This window comes from Eubalaena glacialis, chromosome 15 (genome assembly GCF_028564815.1).
Source record: "Eubalaena glacialis isolate mEubGla1 chromosome 15, mEubGla1.1.hap2.+ XY, whole genome shotgun sequence".
NCBI classification, from domain to species: domain Eukaryota; kingdom Metazoa; phylum Chordata; class Mammalia; order Artiodactyla; family Balaenidae; genus Eubalaena; species Eubalaena glacialis.
In genome coordinates, this window is record NC_083730.1 from 65386040 (window position 1) to 65406586 (window position 20547).

At 46.8% G+C, this 20547-nt stretch overlaps 1 protein-coding gene across 1 annotated transcript in view; it reads left to right on the forward strand.

Moving 5' to 3' along the window:
• The window catches only part of LDLRAD4 (low density lipoprotein receptor class A domain containing 4), a 297449-nt gene that overhangs the window by 33845 nt on the left and 243057 nt on the right, over nt 1-20547 (forward strand). Inside the window, 1 exon segment of the mRNA XM_061170466.1 lies at nt 9603-9694. The gene's annotated coding sequence lies outside the window, so the exon portion shown is untranslated.

The following is a 20547-nucleotide window of genomic DNA, read 5'->3' on the forward strand; positions in this document are numbered from 1 at the left end:
ATGATTTCTGTCATCTTCTTCGTCAGTGGCAGGATATTTTGTGCCTCTGAGGATGGTTGCAGACAGGGCTGACTCCTGGCCTTTCCCCTCAGTCTGTTCCTCTCCTTATGCCTCAGTTTCCTCCAAATGGGGGCATCTGGTCCCTTTCCTCTGGCTTTCTGCTCTTGGCTTGGCCCTCCCTTCCTCTCCCCTCTCCCTCCTGGTCCTGGCAGCCACTGTAACTGGGAAGTTGGCCAGTCGTTTTGTGTGTTAAGGTCTTGTGGTTGTAATGATTTTCCTTCTCACAAAAATTCCAATTATTTGAATTTCTCAGCTGTTTGGGTTCTGGCTAAGTGGATTTAATTTCATCTGAGGATCTGAAAACTTGGTGCTTATCTGAGTTTACTGTTGAAGACGCTGAGGAAGGGAGATATTTTGATAAGTCAGTGGATGCAAAATGTTATGCTTTCAAAACTACTCTTCCTTCTGGTACGTCGCAGCTGAAGCATCCCGCACACATCGCATCCTGCCCTTGGCTTGATTCTCTGTAACTAGCGTTGCTGTGCTAAAGTCACTTCCTGCTTTCCCTATCTCCCCTCCCCTCACCTATGTCATTAATCTTAGCTTGTACTGCTTTGTTAAAGGCTAAAGTAATGCACGGAGTAAAACTCTAAAATGTTTAGAAGCTATGCAGTATTATATTGTAAACCTGTATAAATTCTTAACAAAGTTAGTGGTTTGGAAGGATTTTCAGGAGAACTCCTTCAGCTAAAAGGTAGTAAATTCCTTAAAATAACTGAACTTTGGCTTATAACAAGGTCATTGTTTGGCAGTGTTCATGTTTTTAAAGCTTTCCAGAACTCAGAGGAGGAAATGATCTGAGACAATGTAGTGATTAAAATAATAAAGGTAATAAATTAACATTTGCATTATTTGCCAACGATTGATTTCCTTTCTTCCAACTTTTTACCCCACATTCTGAATAAATTGGACCATGTGAAGAACTAGAAGATTAGCTTTACTTTTTTTTCTGGTTGAAATCGGTTTTGCAGAAGTGGAAATTTGGCAGCAAGTATGGAAACTAGCAAATCAGTTTACAGTGTCCTGTGCTTAGTTTAATGAAACCCGCAAGAAAGAGGAAAGACTCCATGGCCTCAAATAAGAGAAGGCTGAATTGTGTAGGTTTTCTGGAATTTTATTTTTACCCTTATTAATTCAGTAGCATGTAGAACAGTATGTCCAGGCTCTAGTTGGTTAATAGTTGCTTCCAAGTGGGTAGAATTTCAACTTCAATAGTTATTTTTTGATGATCTCATGGAGAAAATGTTGGGAAATATTTTCTAAGAATAGTCTAAAATGAAGAGGAGTGTGGTAATTTTTTAAGAAAAAACTGTGACCTAATGGAATATAAGCAATTGGCTGATGACCAACCAGTCTTTACCACCAGACGTTGACCTCTAACGAACTTGACCTCTAATGAGGTAGTAGAACCATGTATCTATTTTCAATTAAAATGATTGATTAACATGGGAGTATTGGGAGCATCTGTATTTCTTTCACATAAAATGGGGTAGATGGACGTTTCTTTGAACAATGGTTTCATCATCAGCATACGTTTTCCAGCTGCTGCAGCTCTCGCGAGCCCATCTGATGGAACGTGGCTCACGTGTAGTGTATCCGAGTCGTTGTGTCTGAGTTACTTCCAAACAGATGTCTCTTTTCATCCTTGGGCGGTTTATAGGTTTCTGCACTGGGCCTGGCCCTGCATTCTTTCACTCCCTCACCTGGGTGCTGACCTCCACTCTGGCCAGGTGGCCCTTCCATCACCACCAGTGGCGCTCCCGTCACCTGAAGCCAACATGAACATGCTGTGGGTGTCACCTGAATACCTGCCTTCAAGCAGGTGCTCTCTGCTGAGGGGTCCACTGTGCAATGAACACATATTATTAGGGGGCTAAGGGGGGATCTTGACCTGCCAACGACCAGGGCTGTCTAGTGCTTTGTTACTGGGTCACCGCGGTGGGACCCCTGGGAGCTTGTAAGAAATGCAGATTCTTGGGGCTCACTGCAGACCAGCTGAGTCTGAATCTGTCCTGCTCTAGGGTACAAAGTAGTGCCCATGCTGGGCCTATTTTAATGACCATTTACAAGTTTATCGAAGCATTGAAAGCCAAAGGCAAAGATCCTTTAGCAGTAGAATGTGTTTTCATTAAGTTATTTCAGGATACTGGATCCCAGACTTTATGTGAAGAGCTTATGCACAGATCATACAGATGGGTGACTTCTGTTTGGCTCCTTTCTGCTTTCTGGTTAGTCTGCAGGGCTGTGCTGTGAAGGATGGTCCTTCAGGACACCCTAAAGTTTTCCTGGTAGACTGGAGTTTGCTCTTCTCTGTGGGTTGGGAGGGTAGGGGGGACAGGAGGGGACAGCTGATGTTGTGATGAACATGGGGTTATTAATTCATCAATAGTCATAAATTAAGTGCCTTAGTTATTTAAGTGCCCAGACCAGGGTTTGAGAACTACCTGTCCCAACTAATTGGCAGGTCATGAACTCATTTTATTAGTTCACAACCAGCAATTAAAAAAAGTGACTTGCAATGGAAGATAGAATGTAGGTCACATAGTAAGGCTGAGTATTTTCAGAAACTTTTAAGCTATACATGTGGTAAGTATATATAAATATTTACTATTACAACTCAGTGTATGTGTATGTATATACATATATATGCATGTGTGTTTATATATTATGCATGTGTATATAGGTATGTATGCATATACATGCACACATATATTGCATTAAAAATGAAAGTACAACGTGACTAATATTATGGAGGGGTTATGGAGGAAGTATTACAAGATATAGTCTATGTAGTTTAATGAAGGAGAAAGACCAAGCATATATGTTTATTATTGGCTCAATTTACTAAAATGACAAATTCGTATCTAGATATCAGTGAACAGTAAACATTTTGCTGTTCAGAAATGTTGGGAAATAGGATGTTATGATTTTCAAACCTTTGTAGTTAATACAGACCTCTCATACTATCGTTGATAGACTTAAATATTTAGAATTCAGTGAGGTATAGTCAAGACTAAAATGATCTTGAACTTAATTTGCTTCATGCTGGTTTGGACACCTTTAGGACCTCCTGTATCTCTGGTTGCTATGGTGAAGGCTCAGCATCTGTGTGAGTAAAGGGTAGAGAGGAGCCGACAGGACGCTGGCTCCCAGGCCCCCACTACTCAGCCCACTGAATGGAGACCGTAGCCGCCACTGAGGGTGGAAGAGCCTGATTTTGCCTCTTCCCGTGGCCTCAGCATCTGGCCCAGGGCCCGGGTGTTGAGGTGTGGAAGCCCTTGTGGAATGACGGCTCCTCCTTCCTCTCCAGTCAAAGCCAGTCCCTATGACTGCGTACGAGCCCCGGGCCCACGGCCTCTCCGACTTCATCTCCGGTACCCTCGTCCTCGTCCACTCTGCTCAGCACCTGTCCTTGTTCCGGAACCTCCCCCCAAGACCCCCCTGTCAACCCCTGGCCTCCTTCCAGCCTTGCGGGGATGCGCCCGCTCACCCCGCCCGCACGGGCGCCTCCACGGCCCGGCCGCCTCCACCCGCAGGTGCCCGGGGGTGGGAGTGGGGCTGAGTCGCATCTGGCGCTTGTGCACCTGCCTGCCTGATGCTGGTCCAGGGGTTCGGGTGGCTTTGGACGCGCTCGGGTTGCTGCTTCCTGCCTCCCGTGTCTTCCTGGTGTTGAGCATCCCCTCCCTCCCAGGACCAGGGACCCGGCTCATAGGAACAGCTCTCTACCAAGAACTGGGTTTGTTTTGGATGTTAACTATTAACAGGGGTCGGTAAAAAATGGAGGACAGTTTTTACCTCTGGCTTATGAAAACCGGTCTTGACATTTTATTATGACAGCACAGGCTTGCTTGTGTCTGTCCTGCTTCCCCTGTTACATTTTGGGTTTTCAGGGAAATGACAATCTAGGTTTTCCTTATTTTCTGAGAGCGTGTTGCAGGAAGTTTGGGACATAAGGGGTCTTCAAAACGCCGCTGCTTCCCCAGCCTGGGTTGAGCCTGATGTGGCCCCAGCCTTTGGGGGTCAGGACTCTGGCCCGCCCACGTGGTCCACAGCATCTGCATTTGGATGTGTGCAAGGCCTCTTGTACAGAGGACAGCTGGACGAGAGGCCCTTCCAGGAGGCCCGGACACCAGACAGCACGGCTCCAGATCAGAGGACCTTGACGTCCTGCGGTCCTCGTCACACTTCCGTTCAAGTGCTTGGTGATCTTTTGTGGAGGCGTCGGGCTTTGCCTTTCTTCTTCACTTGAGTTTGGAAATCAAGCTTCTGGGGTTGGGGCGCCAACCCGCGAACTGCCCCCGAAACAAAGGGATGGACGGGTGACGGGCCAAGGGCAGGAAAAGGAACAGTTTGGGTGGAATCAGGACTCGGACCCTCCTTTTGATTCCTCACGCTGTGACCTCTACTCCAACACAGACTTTCCCCCACACTTAGTGACCTTAAAGATTTGTAAAGTGGAAGCTGGAAAAAACCCGCATTTGAGGGGACCTGCCGCTCAAACCCCTGTTGTTCAAGGGTCAGTTGTAAGCAGGAAGCTAACCCCCTTGGACCAGAACGTCACTTAAAGGAAACCGGCATGTTTTTTGATGTTTCCTTAAGGTGCTCTTTCTAGCTTTGCTGAAAACTTTTGTTCTTCTGGCTTCGGACCGTTTACGTATCGCTTTTGGGATCTGGACGCCTCCGCCCTAAGGGCTTTTAAGCCCCTGCTGCATGTGCGCAAATGCGTGCGCGCCCCCGTGTGCGCGCTCCGCTGCGGGCGGGCGTGAGTTTGCGTGCTTGCGCGCGCCTCAGAAGCGCGGCTCGGCTGCCATGTCGGCCATGGTGTGGCTTCGCAGTGCAGCGTTTACCTGGCGGCCATGGCCTGGTTCCCTAACAGGTGGTTCTGGCCTGGGTAAGGTTGGGCGATGGAGCTTCTGAACAGCTCGAGGCAGTCGGTCCAGAGCGGAACAGAGACAGGACACCATCCTGTGCGGTTTCGCCTCAGATGACCGGCCGTTTGCTCTGAGATGGCCCGACCTTTTTCTGGAGGCAGCTCCGGCTGTGGGCCCGGCCTGTGCAGGGGCTGCCCTGGGCTCGGCTTGGCTCCCGGGAGGCCGGCACCACCCCGGTCCATTTGCTCTGGAACAACTTGGCCCCAGGGAGAAAACGACCCTTGCGTGGTCGGAGGACTGGATGCGGCCTGCGCCTGGTCCTGCGTCCGTTCGTGCCGTGCCGCGCCACGCCGCGGGCCGCCTCAGTGTTCCGCGACAGTTTAGGTAGGAGAGGCCTTCTGTTTCCCTCGTCTCTCTGTAACTGAAGTCCACACCTACGGCTTCGTGCTCGTCCCCGTCCCACAGACCGGCCGCCCATGGTGGAGACCCTTCCCTTGTCCCCGGGGACGGCGTGTTCTCAGGGGCCCCTCCTCCTGGGACTCGGGATCCGCGGCCGGGCTTCTCTCCCAATCTCAGTATTCTGTTACCTTAGAGAAAGCGAGGAGGTTGTGAGGGTTAAGAAGGATCGTGCCTCACTTCCCCCGTGAGTTCAGCCTTCTGCCCCTCGTGTGGGCGCCTCCCGTGCGAGGGGCCCTGTCCGTGTGCTCCTCTGCAGGGATGCCAGCGCCCCGCCGCTTCTCGCCCTGCTTCTCACCGGCTCCCCAGCTGCAGCCACTGACTGCTGGAAACGGGTCAGGGGGTGGTTTTCAGGAGGCGGTTTGGGGCTGGCGACATCCTCAGCCCCGCAGGACCATCCGCAGGTGCTCGGAGCACGGGGCGTGGTACAGGAGGACCACCGCCAGCACCTTGTGTGAGCGCCCGTGCTTACTAATTCTCCTGAGTGAACCGCTCTTCCAAAGGCTTAGTTTTTTGGGTGTGGGCATAATATTCTTGCGCAGCCTTCTTTCTCTGAAGCATTGGGCTTTGTGTGGAGCTGTGCTTTGTGAGGTGATGGAAAAGGCCTGTACTTACTAGAGCTGAGGGTGGAGGGAACTGGGTGGGTTCTGTCCTCTGGGCCTGTTTCTTCCTCTGCCTGGGGAGGGGTCGCTCAGTGACCCCTCCAGTTCCGTGCTGTGGGTCATTGGCTATTTTCACACATAGAGATGGGCCCAAGAGAGTTAAAATTATGCTGAGAAGTGGTGAGTTTATTGAAATTCTCTGCCTCATATGTCATGGAACTGGTGTTTTTAGTTTTTCTTGGCTTGAGTGTCAGCATTCTGCTGCCTGAGAGGCTGAGTACCAAGGGATAAACGTTGGAGATAATGTTCAGGTTTACTGAGTGATTTATGAGGGAGTAGGAATACATAATAAGATTTTTTTATAATAAGATCTTGAATATAGATTTTAAGAGAGTATGATGTGCTTCTGTAATGAATGGAGTTTTTATTTTGTACTCCCTTCAGTAATTTAACTGATTTGAATATTTTAAAATCTCACTTTTATTATACTAGTTCTTTTGACATCTAAAATAGACACAACTTGAGTTGCAATATTCTTTGTAATTAAAAAACCAATAATTTATCTCTCGAGGATAGCAGAAACTGGATGATTTATGTATTCAACTTTTATTTTAAGCAGAGCTTAAATAAAATCTTGCTTAAAAGAGTTACAGATCAGCAGTTTAAAAATAAAAAATCTTAAAGAACTTTTGAAATAGGTTGTCATGAAGTTGACGTTAGCATTTTGTTTCAGAATTAGAGTCAGGGCGTTTGACCTACACAGGTTTTTCCATTTTGGTTGAGAATGAATTATCAATACAAATGGAAAATTAAAAGTGATTCACATGGGCTTCCCTGGTGGCGCAGAGGTTAAGAATCCGCCTGCCATTGCAGGGGATACCGGTTTAGGCCTTGGTCTGGGAAGATCCCACATGCCGCGGAGCAACTAAGCCAGTGTGCCACAACTACTGAGCCTGCACTCTAGAGCCCGCGAGCCACAACTGCTGAAGCCCGCGCGCCACAACTGCTGAAGCCTGTGCACCTAGAGCCCGTGCTCCGCAACAAGAGAAGCCACCGCAGTGAGAAGCCCGCACACGGCAACGAGGAGTAGTCCCCGCTCACCGCAACTAGAGAAAGCCAGCGCACAGCAATGGAAACCCAACGCAGCCAAAAATAAATAAATAAAAATAAATTTATTAAAAAGAGTGATTCACACATTCTTACTTTGGAAATTTTCTTAGGGAATTTTTTTGTTTTTAACCTTCAGCTGATAGCTAAATGCCCAAGAAGGGGCAAGGATATTTGGCAAAAGCGGTAACTGCGGAGCAAAATTTCTAAGCAGTGACTCAGGTTCACAGATAAAATGACATAACCAGTCCCGGAGAAACTGTCCATTCATCATTTGGGGGTAGAATATGAGGCTTAGTATCTTCGACCTATTTTGAAATTAATTTTGAAGCTCTGAGCTCTGCTTTGAAGGATTGCACAAATTCTATTGCTTTGGCCTTATTGCAGTAACCAGTGATTGGCAAATCATAACTCTTTTAATTTGGCTTATTTAAAAAAATATATTAAGGGCATCCCACGTGCCACATACTCTTCACAGTCTTGGTGATGCCAGGGTCATGGTGATGTTGGTTCTTGCCCACAAGGAGCTCATAGTCAAGTAGGAGAAATGAGTTTTTGCTTATGGATGGATGAGGCAGGTAGGGAGGGCTGTTTTGATGTGTTAGTTGTGTGTGCATTTAATATAAACATATGTGTTTTATATACTCCTATATTTAATTAATTGCCAAATTAAATTTATTTACTATTGCTGCAAAACAAATGACCAAAAACTTAATAGCTTAAACCAACACCCACATATTATTTTACAGTTTCCATGGGTTGGGAGTGTGGGAATGGCTTAGTTGGTTCTCTGCTCAGGATCTCAGAAGGCTGCAGACTAGCTCTCAGCCCAGTTGTGTTCTCTTCTGGAGGTGTGAGTGGGGGAAGAATCCACTTCTAAGCTCATTTAAGTGGGCAGAATTCAGTTCCTTGTAGCTGTAGGTCTGATGTCCCTGTTTCCTTGCTACTGTCAGCTGGGAACTGTTCTTGGCTCCTAGAGGCCCCTGCAATTCCTTGCCGTGTGGCCCCCTCATGGGCCCTTCAGACATGGCCGCTCACTTCTTCAAAGCCAGAAAAGGAGTCCCTCACTTTCTAGTAGGCTGACGTGGAGTCTTACATAGCGTAACCTGATCAAGGGAATGGCATCCCATTACTTTTGTCATGTTCTTTTGGTTCATCCCATTACTTTTTTCATGTTCTTTTGGTTCTGCCTGCGCTCAAGAGGAGGGAATTATGCAAAGGTGTGGCCCCACTGGGGGTCACCTTAGAATTCTATCCACCACATACATTTCTGGTTATTCCACTGACTTCTGTTCCCTAGAAATCAGCATTTGAATCCCAGGAAGACTGATGAGAGTAGTCCCAGTTGAGGAATAAAACTATCATCCGGAAAGTCAGAAGTGGGTTGTTTTCTTCTCTCAGTATAGGTAAAAGGCAGGAGGACAAAGTAATGTCTGTAGGTTCACAACATTGGTAGGAAGGAGTTACATAAAAACAGTGGGGTGTTTGGCTCATGTGTTTGGGGTGGACGTCCACAGGAATCTCACAGGGTCCTCTGGCTAGATGCAGTCATTTTTTATCTGGCTGTCTTAGCATTGGCTGATCACTCAGGAGTGACATATGGCAGGAACATGCTTCGGGGGGCAAGTCTCCTGGAGAGTACATTGCAGCACACGAGCTAGACAGATGGTGGCTTATTCACCCTTGGACCAGAGTGTAATCCTGCACATTGGCCAGCTAGATGCTGAGAGGTGCTTGTGCCATCTGAGGCAGAGCCAACTGAGTTTACCTGGAACTGCTTTGTCAGGCATGAGGCGGTCACCTGACATGACCTGCAGTGGCGAGAAGGACAGCATACTCATCAGGCTGAGAGGAGGATGCTGGTGACAGATTGTGTGAACTGGAACCAGACAGTCGGGAGGACGTCCTACCAACAGGGTGGAGGGCAGGGGTTAAGATAGCCTAGCAGACACAATCACGGAAGTTATCACCTTAGCTGGGTCTTCACTAAGCAGGGGTCACTGTTGTTCCCACAAAATCAAACATGTGTTTCAGGGGAGGAAAAAGTGCTGCTGGGCCTGCCTCTCTTTATAGTTAAGGATCGGTGGATCCATGTGGTCGACAGATACTTTGGGTTCTTAAGACACAGCCATATTTAGGATGTCTATAATTTTAAAAATCCCTAATCCAATAAAGACATTGTCAATTATATGTTCATGACCCCTTGTTGAAGAAAAAGCCTGTGACTTTGAAGGAACAAGTGTGTGTCCTTTGATTGGAAGCTGAGAACCTGGTGGCCCTGTGGCTGCTGGAGAATTTATCCCCAGTTCAGTTATACCCCATACCCAGATTGTGTGCTGGGGGTCTTCTCTCTTCTGTTTATTATATGATGCTTATTTTATTCATTTTGGTACCTGTGCCTTTTATTGTGACAGTCCTCAAGTATTTTTCAGAACTTGGAGAAGGGGATGGTACACTTAAAGAAACCAAGAAATGGTTCACTGGAATTCTTTATTTTTCCTTTCAGCACTTCAAGCTCTGTATCTGTAACATCAAAGTGCCATCTCCTGATTGGACCGTTTTCAGGAACTCGTGTCAGTTTTCGTATCAGCTTAAAAGGTGAGTAGAGCTTGAGACTCTTCTCTTTGATAATGTTTGTGAAGCAGAGCTTGTCGCAGCACTGACTGTTCTGAGATTGTGTCCCTCTCAAGAAGGTGGTCCCAACTCCTAGGTGCAAAAACTATCTTCCCAATGTAACTTTTTCTGATTGGAGGAAAGTTGCATGATATCAGATTAAATGTGACTTTTCTTTTTTGTTTAATACCCAAGTGTATTCATAGTGGGCTGTGAATGTATATAAAATACATATTTCTAGATTTACTAGAATATTGAAGGAAAATAATCTTGCTAATCAATTTCTATTTATTGCTGAGCCTGAGCATTTAATACCCAGATGTTTAAAAACGTTTAAGATTGGTGAGAAATGGGATTCTTTCTCATTCTAAATTTTTTGTTCTGCTTGGTTTCCAACTTCATAAAATGGGAATAATCATGGGATTGCCGTGGGACGTGATGAGCCACCATGCTTCATACAGCACCTGGCATGTAGCGCACACTGAACGGATGTCAGCCTCTCTCTCTCCTGGCTGTTGTAACAGCAAGTGAGCAGGTTTTCCTCTCTGTGTGTCGGTAGCACACGTGATCTGTACTGTAGGGGGGCGATGACCTCCTAATTTGCTGTGTTTGTGTTCCTGTGTGTTTCTTTTTGAAGGGTGGGGTGTAAGTGGCCTGGGGTATAAATTTCAGGGTATCTGGAAGTAGAAGATTAGATGACACACGTGTTTTGGTCACCTCTGGGCATCCTCAGACCCAAAGCCCAATTCAGAGCCAGCCCCAGTGGGGGACAGTTAGTGAAGGTGCCTGGCGGGGGGTGGTACCAGGAGCATCCTACCTGCCTCAGCTTGCCTGCCCAGCTTTACCCTTTAGCATGTCTCTTCACCTCTCTTTGCCTCTGTTTTGTCAACTCTTAAGTATTTTAGTGATTCCTGTCCTGCCTAATTGCCAGGCTGTGGAGAACATCAAATGAAGAAATATATGAGAGTCTTCAGCAAAGTAAAAAAATTCTATACAACATAAGGTTCTTTTCCCCTAAATTTTTAAAAAATTTATTTATTTTCTTTATTTATTATTTTTGGCTGTGTTGGGTCTTCGTTGCTGCACGCGGGCTTTCTCTAGTTGTGGCGAGTGGGGGCTACTCCTTGTTGTGGTGTGCTGGCTTCTCATTGCAGTGGCTTCTCTTGTTGTGGAACACGGGCTCTAGGTGCGTGGGCTTCAGTAGTTGCGGCACACGGGCTCAGTAGTTGTGGCTTGCGGGCTCTAGAGCGCAGGCTCAGTAGTTGTGGCGCACGGACTTAATTGCTACGCGGCATGTTGGATCTTCCCGGGCCAGGGCTCGAACCCATGTCCCCTGCGTTGGCAGGCGGGTTCTTAACCACTGCACCACCAGGGAAGTCCCTCTCCTAAATTTTTAATGTGCCAGGCATGTCTCATTGCTTATGCCGTATTCCTTACTAGAATGTAAGCTTTATAAGGGCAAGAATGTCCCTACCTCCCACTTGTTTTTTCCTCCAGGGCTCGAAACAGTGCCTGCTAACTAGGAGGAGTTCAGTGAGACTTTTGTCAGAGGAAGTGATTGATGGAGATCCCCCTGGAGGCTTTCAGAGCTTACCCAAGCCTTTTTATTCATGGTGGTTGTTGGAAATAGATGAGGCAGTTGGAGAATCACGAGGGATTTAATGTGCTTCCTCACTAAGGCACACAGACCCTTGAACTTATGTGGACTTTTCACAGGTTGGAAGCTTCCTGAAATTGTAGGTGCTCAGAACCATGCCGTACTTAACAGACACTCTGAGTCACTGTTGGGTGCAGTTCCTATGTAGTTCTTTCCTGAGTGGATTTCACAATCAGGGATCTGCAAACGTGGAGCCCATTCAGTAGGCTCTCACAGGGTGGGTGGTAAGCTTCCATGGGGGGCACTCAGGCCGCACGCCTCGCCAGTGGTCGGTAACTGATGAAACAATTTTCGTTCACGTGGTTCTTCATAACTTGATAGGACAGCATGATGTTTGAGAATCCCTTACCTTCCCAGACATGGTATTGCTGAGGTGCGCCATTTTTCTTCCATAAATTGGCATACCCACCACCATCTCGAAGCGGGAGGTGGCACCTTGTCTCCACCAGAGCCAGAGAGAGTGTGGGCACAGCGTGGTTTCTCATCATCATCTCAGATGTAGTCCTCTTTGACTTTGCCCACCAAAAACTGGAATTGTCTTCATGTAGAATTTTACTGGGTAACTGAACGCACCACTGGACTCTGCCCCTAAGGACTATGCAGCTTGATTTGCAGAATTTTGACAGAAGTAGAAATCTTGCAAATTACATAACTACCCTATTCTCTCCCATATATGGAGTTACCTCATTCTGTCATCTATTTTAAGCAACTTTCAGAATTGGTAATGGAAAACTTTTTCTTGACTACATTACTGTATATGGATTTTAAATTAAAAGTAAAGTGCATTGCTCCTTCTGAACGTAACAGCGGTTAAGAACAGATTCCTTTCTGCAGAACTGCATGTCACCTGGTGCAGTGCAGGTCATTTCCAGGCGCATACTTGGGTTCTGAGGTGTTGTAAGAGCTTTCACACCTGTAAGATAGGTTCTTACAGCTGATTGTCCTGGAATTTATATTTGTTCTGTAACTTGTAAAATTCTGTCCCTTAAAGCTCACAGCTGGACCCCGGGAGACATTCCTGCATGCTGATAGGACAGACTGGAGGCATTACCACCCTGCTCTGTCTGCTGGGATGGGAAGGCCCAAGGAATTTTGGGCTTTTTGTTAACTGCAGAATGTGCCTGTCTTACTGTACAGTGGACTTTTTTGGACTTGGTTTTAAAATCAGGTTGGGTCCCCATGTCTAGGTTGTTATTAAATGTGTTTCAAAATTTTGACCTCCTTGATAAATCTGAAGACAGGTCCCTCTTTGCCTTATCACATCTGTAAGGTATATTTGGAAACGTGGCCTTTGGCTCGAATTCTGTGCTTTTACTCACTTTGTTACTCTGGCAAGTCCTAACCTCCTCTGAGTCTCAGGTTTCCTCATCTTTGAGTAGGATAGTAATTGTTTTGTGGAATTATTGTGAAGATGCCTAACTCAGCATTCAATGCGTAGTAGGAGCTTGATGAAATGTCAGTTATTGTTTTCCATCCAAATGCCAGCTGTTACCCAAGGACCATGGCTGGCTGGATCAGAGGAAGAGAGCAGGGGTGGAGCTTTCTGTCCTCTTGCAGGAGGTTTGCTGAGTAATTTCATGGGGCATCTTGCTGGAGTCAGGTGGGTGGAGTGCCGGTGCCCTGGCTGAGCACAAAGCTGCTGGGATGGAGGTAAACAAACCATTAATTCGAGCTTTTTGCACCTTTTCCTGTCCTCTTTGTGAGATTTAGACCTGGTTGGCTCTCAGCACAGGTGAGAAAGGTTCAGATGGGGAAAGTCCCATCTCTTTTTTTGGTTTCCTTCAAGGTCCTTACGGGATCTGAAATGGATGATGAGGACCGGGGAGCAAAGTGGGAGTCCTGCATTGTGAGACCTGTGGTCCCAGTGGGGAGATGCTCTAGCAGTCAAAAAATAACCGTAGATGCAGATGATGCAACCTGACCTGAACTTCTCTCTTTGTGTTAAATTTAAACTTTCAAGGTACATCACAGAGGATCAGTAGTGTTGGAAGACGCATCACCTCTGAGTGTAGGTCTCTGCTGTCTACATTGTCTACAGGAATGCTTATTTTCTCCAGATGTATTTTTGCCAGTGTCCAGTAAAGTCGATTAAGCCATGAAAGGTTTGTGCTGGGAATTCCCTAACCTGAAGGAGGATTTAAACTCTGCCTTACAGTTAGGTTGGGGTCATTCAGAGGCTGCACCAAGACATCCTGGCTGTGTGAGAAGCTGGGCAGTGGTGGGTTGGTGCCTCTCTGGCCTTCCAGGTTGTCATCAAGGAAGTGACACAAAGGTTCCCAGTGGGAGGGGTCCTGGGACAGATCCCACGTAGACTAGTTCCAGGGTCCCTCTTGGCTTGTGATAGAGATTCTGGGTTCTCTAGGCCTCATTCAGGCCCTTCCACCTCCTGCTTCCTCTCTTTTCTCCTCCTCCCTTCCTCCTGCCCACCCCATGTCTGTGCAGCGTCAGGGGACTCAGATCTAAGCCCCATCTCACTGCTTTTCCCTCATTCTTCCACTTTAAGGTTAAGAGTAGCACTGAGAAAAATTGGAACTCAGCAAGGGCATCAGGGATGCCATGTGTCGTGTTTGAGTTAGGAAAACCCAGCAATGCAAAGAGGAAGGCCAGCAGGCAGGACACCACTTCTAGAGGCTGGGAAGAGAATCTTGTTACCTCTGCTGTTTCTGCCTGTGGCCTGGGAACTTGGGAATTTTCTCTGCCTGTGTGTTGGATGCTGTCCTTGTATTGTTAGACTGTATTATTTTGTTATTAAGTAGACATTCAGAGTTGTATTAGAAAAACACCTTTATGTTTCGCTTTAAACTGAAACACAGCAACTTCATCAGTCAGTGCCTAGCACAGCGTTAAACTGCTAAAAAGCTAGCAAATTTTCCACCTAAAAATTTTGTCGGGGAGGTAAAGGTGGGGGGCATGGGGGAGAGTATAAAAATAAATCTTTCAGAGATTCTGGGTTGCTTGGTGGCGTGTGTATTTTTCCATGGTGCGGGAGGTTAGAAATAGCATTGCTTTTTATGGGATTCTCAGCAGCAGCTCAAAAATTTGGCTTCGTGGGCTCGATCTGTGTGTGTGGGTGAGGCGGCTCCTGCAGCCCGTGGGGTGGGGGCAGCGCCTATCTGTCTTCCTGCCCGTCCGCCCCGGCGGGTGTCACCCGGGTGAACGGCGCTCACGTGTGAATGTGATCACCAAGGTCAGGCTCTTGTGAGGATGTGCCTGTGGCTGCGGATGCCAGCTGTAGCAGACGGAGCCTCAGCAATCCCCACAAAGTCACACCGGTGCACGTGCGAGGGCAGGTGCCGGCCACGGGGGTCGTGATCTGGGAGGGCGTCCTCCAAGGCTGCTGCGTGTCTGGCTGGCTGGGCCTCCTGAGTCTCTGTGAGATGGCCTCCCCTTCGAGCCTTAATACCAGTGGGTTCGATGGGCCACCCCTTCAAAAGGAGTCCTTAAGGATTCTTGACATTTGTTAGAGTTACATAATTCTTACAGATGGAGGTCGGTTGCCCAGTGTTTCTCAGATTCAATGCAGGAAGGAAATGGAAGGAGGCAACCACTGGGACAGAGGCTTTTAACCCCCATGGGACCCAGGACATATGTGAATTCCTGGAAATTGTGCCTGTTCATGCAGAGAACGCCAGGGCTTTGATGGGATTCTCGGTAAGATTTTGACCTCCAGAAAGGTTAAGAGCTTTTGCAATAGAGCATGAGGTAAAGTTCATTTAACTCGGGAAAACCATTTTGGAAGCATGGTGAGTGTCGGGAGAGGGAGGTGTTGGCAGGATTGAAGAGGACGGGCAGAGGGAGGAGAGGGGTCCGCTTAGTAAATTGTGTGACAACACAAGAGGGGACCCCATCTGCTGGGGTTTTTCTTTGTGGGCTTTCTTCTTGAACTTCCTGTAATACTGTGTTGTGGATGGTTCCTGCAGAAGGCCGCTTGCCAGTGCTTGGTTACCTTCGCGAGCTTGGCGCTTGGGAGGGGGGCCGGCTGCTCGCAGGTCATCTGGGGTCTGTGGATTCAGCCCGGCATTTAATCAGCAGTTTCCCCCTCTTTCCCTGGATCTGCTGTGCCTTGTTCTCTACAGTTTTTCTGGCGACTCGCTTGGGGGTGATTATGATAGGCCAGCAGCTGTCCAGAGGACAGTGGAGGAAACCTCAGGCAACGAGTGCTTCACCTCCTCATCCACAGCTCGCCATGGCTTTGGCGCTGTTCAGTGGTGCCCACTTCAGTGCCTTCTGTCTGAGTGGTCAGTCGCCTTTGGAGGACAGGATCGCTGGATAAGTGTGCAGATCACTTGCAAACACAAAGCGTTACAGCTGCCCGAAGACCGTGTGGGCGAGAGTGCCTTGGCCAGGTCAGGGGTGGTGCCCATGCTGCCTGGGCCTCACGGTCCACCGGGAGCAGAAATGTTTCTCTTGAGTCCTCGCGTGGAGCCGGAGGAGCCGGGAAGGTTACCCAGGCACCTCTCTTCCAGAGCAGGATGTCAGGGGTGCCCTGGAGCCAGAGCGAATTAGAGCAGGGAGGACTCGTCCCAAACACGACCTGTGTCTACGTTTGCTTTTTAAAAGTTCCAAAGCTGCTACCTGATATTCAGGTTCTGTTCTGTTGTAATAGTTCACCTATGCAGTTATATTCCAAGAATAATGATGCTTTTGGCTTTCTTTATTTCTCTGCTTGGATTGATCCACGTTTGCCCAGTGCAGTGACTGGGCAGGGAGTTCTGCTTCCTGTGGTGCTAGTCTGGCAGCTGCCACACGTCCTGTCACCTCACTCCTCATCTCTCTGTACCCCTGTTGACTTCATAAAATAAGAGAATGTGCTGAGATTCTTCAGTCATTTGAGAAAATTTGTTTTACAGGTTCAGGTGGGTTTGTGAAGTATTTTTTAGTACTTTGCAAGATATAAGGATGCTTTTGAGTCATCATTAAAAGAACTTTTTACCACTTAGTATTGTGGTATTTAAATCAGTTATCTATTTTTTGATCTTTAATTGGTTCTCAAACATTCTGCTGCTCCCCTTTTTCAAAAAGTGTGGTAGAAAATATATAACAGAATTTGGAACCCTGTGCCCTGCTGGTGGTAATGAAAAGTGGTGTTGCTGTGGAAAACAGTATGTTTTAACCATTTTAAAGTGTACAGTTTAGTGGTATTAAGTACATTCACATTGTTGTGCAATCATCACCTCCATCCATCCCCAGAACTATTTTCGTTTCGAAAAACTTGAACTCTATTCCCATTAAACACTAACGCCTATTGCCCCCACTCCCAGCCCCTGGCAACCACTTCTACTTTCTGTCTCCAGGAACTTGACTGCTCAAGACCTGATACAAGTGGGATCATAGAGTATTGTCCTTTTGTGACTGGCTCACTTTACTTAGCATAGTGTTCTCAAGGCTCATCCATGTTATCGCAAGTGTCAGAATTTCTTTCCTTTTTAAGACTGAATAATATTCCATGGTCTATATAGACCACATTTCGTTTATCCATTTGTCCGTCGATGGACACTTGGGTAGCTTCCACCTTTTGGCTGTTGTGCTGAACATGGGTGTCCAAATATCTCTTCAAGTCCTTGCTTTCAGTTCTTTGGGTATCCTCATTTTAAAAAAATACTCCCCAAACTTATTTTTAAAAGCACACTCTCAATTAGACACCATTAGGAATCCAAAAGAAAGATATGCTGAAATATGGAGGTGATCTTAAAATTACAAGATTTGAAAATATGAACTAATTAAAGGGAAGTGAAAGAATAGAATTGAGAGCTGTCCTTTCCTATAGAGGTAATAAATATTATTCGGGCCAGCAGGCCTCTTGTACATGTTCTGAGTGAAGCATTATTCCTTAGACAAGACTGCAGGTAGGGCCAACTTCCAGGAACAACCCACTCGGCCTGCATGTTGCTCTTGTGTTGTCAGGGGTGCTGATGGGGAGACGGACAGGAAATGTGAAAAAAAAGGAAAAACGGGAGAATTTCTGGTCAGACTCTTGTTTTTCCTGAAAATTAGAAAAATTTTAAATTGTGACCTTTTATGGATAACAGTACATTATTTGTGATAAGAATTCCACAAGACTTTTACTGAAATGACTTCTAGAATCCTGTGCAATGGGAAGGTTTTCTACGGTGTTAGCGCCGTCTGTGTGGACGGTGGGAGCCTCACCCTCAAGAGCCTGCCTCCTGCGCCTCCATTGTCTTTAGAGCATGAATCGCCTGGTCAAATCAAGAAAGAAAGCTAACAGGTGAGAGGATAGGGAAGTTCGTCTCAATCTGGGCAAACCTTGGCTTTCAAAAGTGTGGGAAGATGCTTATGTCACCAAGACAGAGAAGCTGTTATTGGAAGAGGAGCAGTGGGACAATGAGCAGGGCCACGACCAGCTGTTGGTGATAAAGTTTATCTTTAACCCACATCAGAGCTCCAGCTATGTGCTGGCCCTCTGGGGGACTTGGGCACAAAGATGACTGGGAAACGGGCCCTGCCTCACAGAGGGACTCGTGATCTGATGGAGGAGACCCACAACATGTCCCTGGTCACAGTCCACAGTGACTTGCGCTCAACACGTGGTGCCGAAGGGGCCCAGGGCAGAGAGGGCCGTGTACACCCTACTGGGAAGGTTTGTGGATACACTCACGGAGGTGGTGACGTGTGAAGTGGGTCTTAAAGCACGAATTGTAGTCTGCAGGTGGGCAGATTAAACATTTCTGGGTGTGTCTGTGAGAGTGTTTCCAGATGAGTCAGACTCAGTAGATGGCCTCCCCAGTGTGGGTGGACATTGTCCAGTCCGTTGAAGGCCTGCATAGAACAGAAGGCGGAGGAAAGGAGAATTTGGCCCTCTTGCTCCCTGCCTGCCTGCTTCAGGTGTGACATCCTGCCCTGGGACTGGGGTTTACACCGTCGGCTCGCCTGTTTTCAGGCCTTTGACACCACTGGCTTCCCTGGGTCTGCAGCTTGCAGACGGCAGATCGAGGGACTTCTCAGCCACCGTAATTGTGTGAGCCAGCTCCTCATAATAAATCTCTCTCTCTCCCCTCTCTTTGTGTGTGTGTGTGTGTGTGTGTGTGTGTGTGTGTGTGTGTGTGTGTCCTATTGGTCCTGTTTCTCTGGAGAATTTTCAGCAGCTTCTTCATTAATCTGATTATGTTTATATTCTTTATATTCTAAGTCTTCTCCTACTACCTCAACATCTACTTCTTTGCATATCTAACTTATTTTGGATAAAATAATCCTGAAGCCATTAGAATACTATCCAAACTTTGCTTGGCTAGAATTGATAACTATTAAAGATTGTATTTATTTGCTTTCTTCAGTTTTATCATTTTCTTTATTTATTCTCCAGGCAAGTATTCTTAAAAAAGATAAGGGTTTGTTTTAGGCATCTTTTTATGCCTTATTTCTGTATGAGTGTGTGTATATTTTCTTTTTTGATAAGAAGCAAAATCAGGGTATCTTGAAAGAGTTCTGTTGTCTACCATCAGATGTGTGACCTACTGCTTATTCGTGGGCAGCAGCAAAGCACTTAGTGAGATATAAAACTAAAAGTCAAACGCTCTGTATATTCTAAGAAGTTACAGTATACCACAAAAATGAAAAAGTCTCTTATTCCTAAATTTAAACCGTAGCTGATTTATACCAAACCTTTGCCTCTAAGGTAGGCCTGTAAGAATATAAGAGGGTATAGTCACTGGCATAAGGACTGTCACTGCCAGCACCAGTGGGCAAATCGGAGGCCTCGCTCTGCACTGCAGCCCCCTGAGAAAGTCAGCCCACACAGGGGCCACATCTGGACCTGTTGTGACACACAGGGATTTTAATTTCCTGAGGCTAACTAAATTCTGAGGTATTTTCTCAGTTTCCAGGCAATAAAAACCTAAACAAAACTGAAAGGGACTGTGTATCAAGCTTGGATGGAATCTGGGCCCCTCCAGGGAGTATGTGCGAGGAGGTGCGTGAACACCCTGCTCCTTCTCCTCCCCCAGCCAGTCTGTGTTCACAGAAGTCCTCACATCTCTCAACTCAGGCTCAGCCTCTTGCGCTCCAGGAAACAGAATGATGAACAGTATAATCGGCAGCAAAGCACCTCTGCCACCAGGAGAGGCATCTGAAGGCAAAATCGGCTGTTAGTTTTTTCATTCTTTTTATATGTTCACTCATGCATTCACTCAGCAAATAATTACTGCGTACTTGATTGAAACCATACAGTATTAGTCCTGGCAAAGGCCTTTTACAAATGGAATGAAGTGGTTGGAGAGGCTGTGGCTCGGGCAGGTGCAGCGATTTGCTCGCGGCTGCAGCGCCCTCGAATGGAGCTGCAGGGACCCGGCTCAGGTCTGTGGGGCCCTCGGGCACCTTTTGCCTCACCTCAGGCTCAGCCCTTCTTTCTCCCACAGCAGACCCTGTAGACTGGTCTGGTCTGAATCGCAGCTGCTCTGTTCCATACCTTAGCCACTAAGATCTTAGGATTCTTGGGAACAGTGAGCGTCACATTCAAAGTAAATGTGGTTTATCTTTAAGAATTACTGAATTTTGACAAAGCAGTGTTTCTGAGGAATAAAAGTGTGTCATCTCATGGCCAGTGTAATTTTCTCTCCCATTCTTAAGCTTACAATTCTGTTTTTGAAAATTGTGCTTTTTATGCTTGAGGTGGACAGGGTGTCCCAAGTAGAGGCCACAGCATAGGGCATTTCCTGTGTACCAGGGAAATATTGCCCCAAGATCTGTTGGTCTAGCTGATTATGGTACTTTTGAGCCAATCAGATGAAATTTTGGAAAATATCCAGTAAAATAAAATTTTCCCTTCTAGGCTACCAAAAAGAAATGCTCAACGTTGGGTGTTTTAGTTTAGTCAGTCCTCATGCACTAGTTGTGTGCCGTCAAGGGTTCAGCAGGTGATAAGGAAGTGCGGTGGGGTTCAGAAGTTTCCTGGCCTCAGGGAGCTATTTGGCTGCTGTTTGGCTGGATGGTGGAGTGGATAGAGAGAATAATACAGCGTTTCTGAAGGCCTGATGTTTTCCTTGGCTCATTGTCTTAGGTGTTTCAAAAGCAGATGGCAAACAGTAACAACAGTGTTGGGTGCGAACATAGGTGATCCGTGGGTAGGCTGCTGACATTATTCCTGGGTGTGTTCTGTATGTATTTGTGATTCTGTGACCCATACTCTATTCCTGTTGTTTTCGCCAACCACTTCAGGTGATCATAT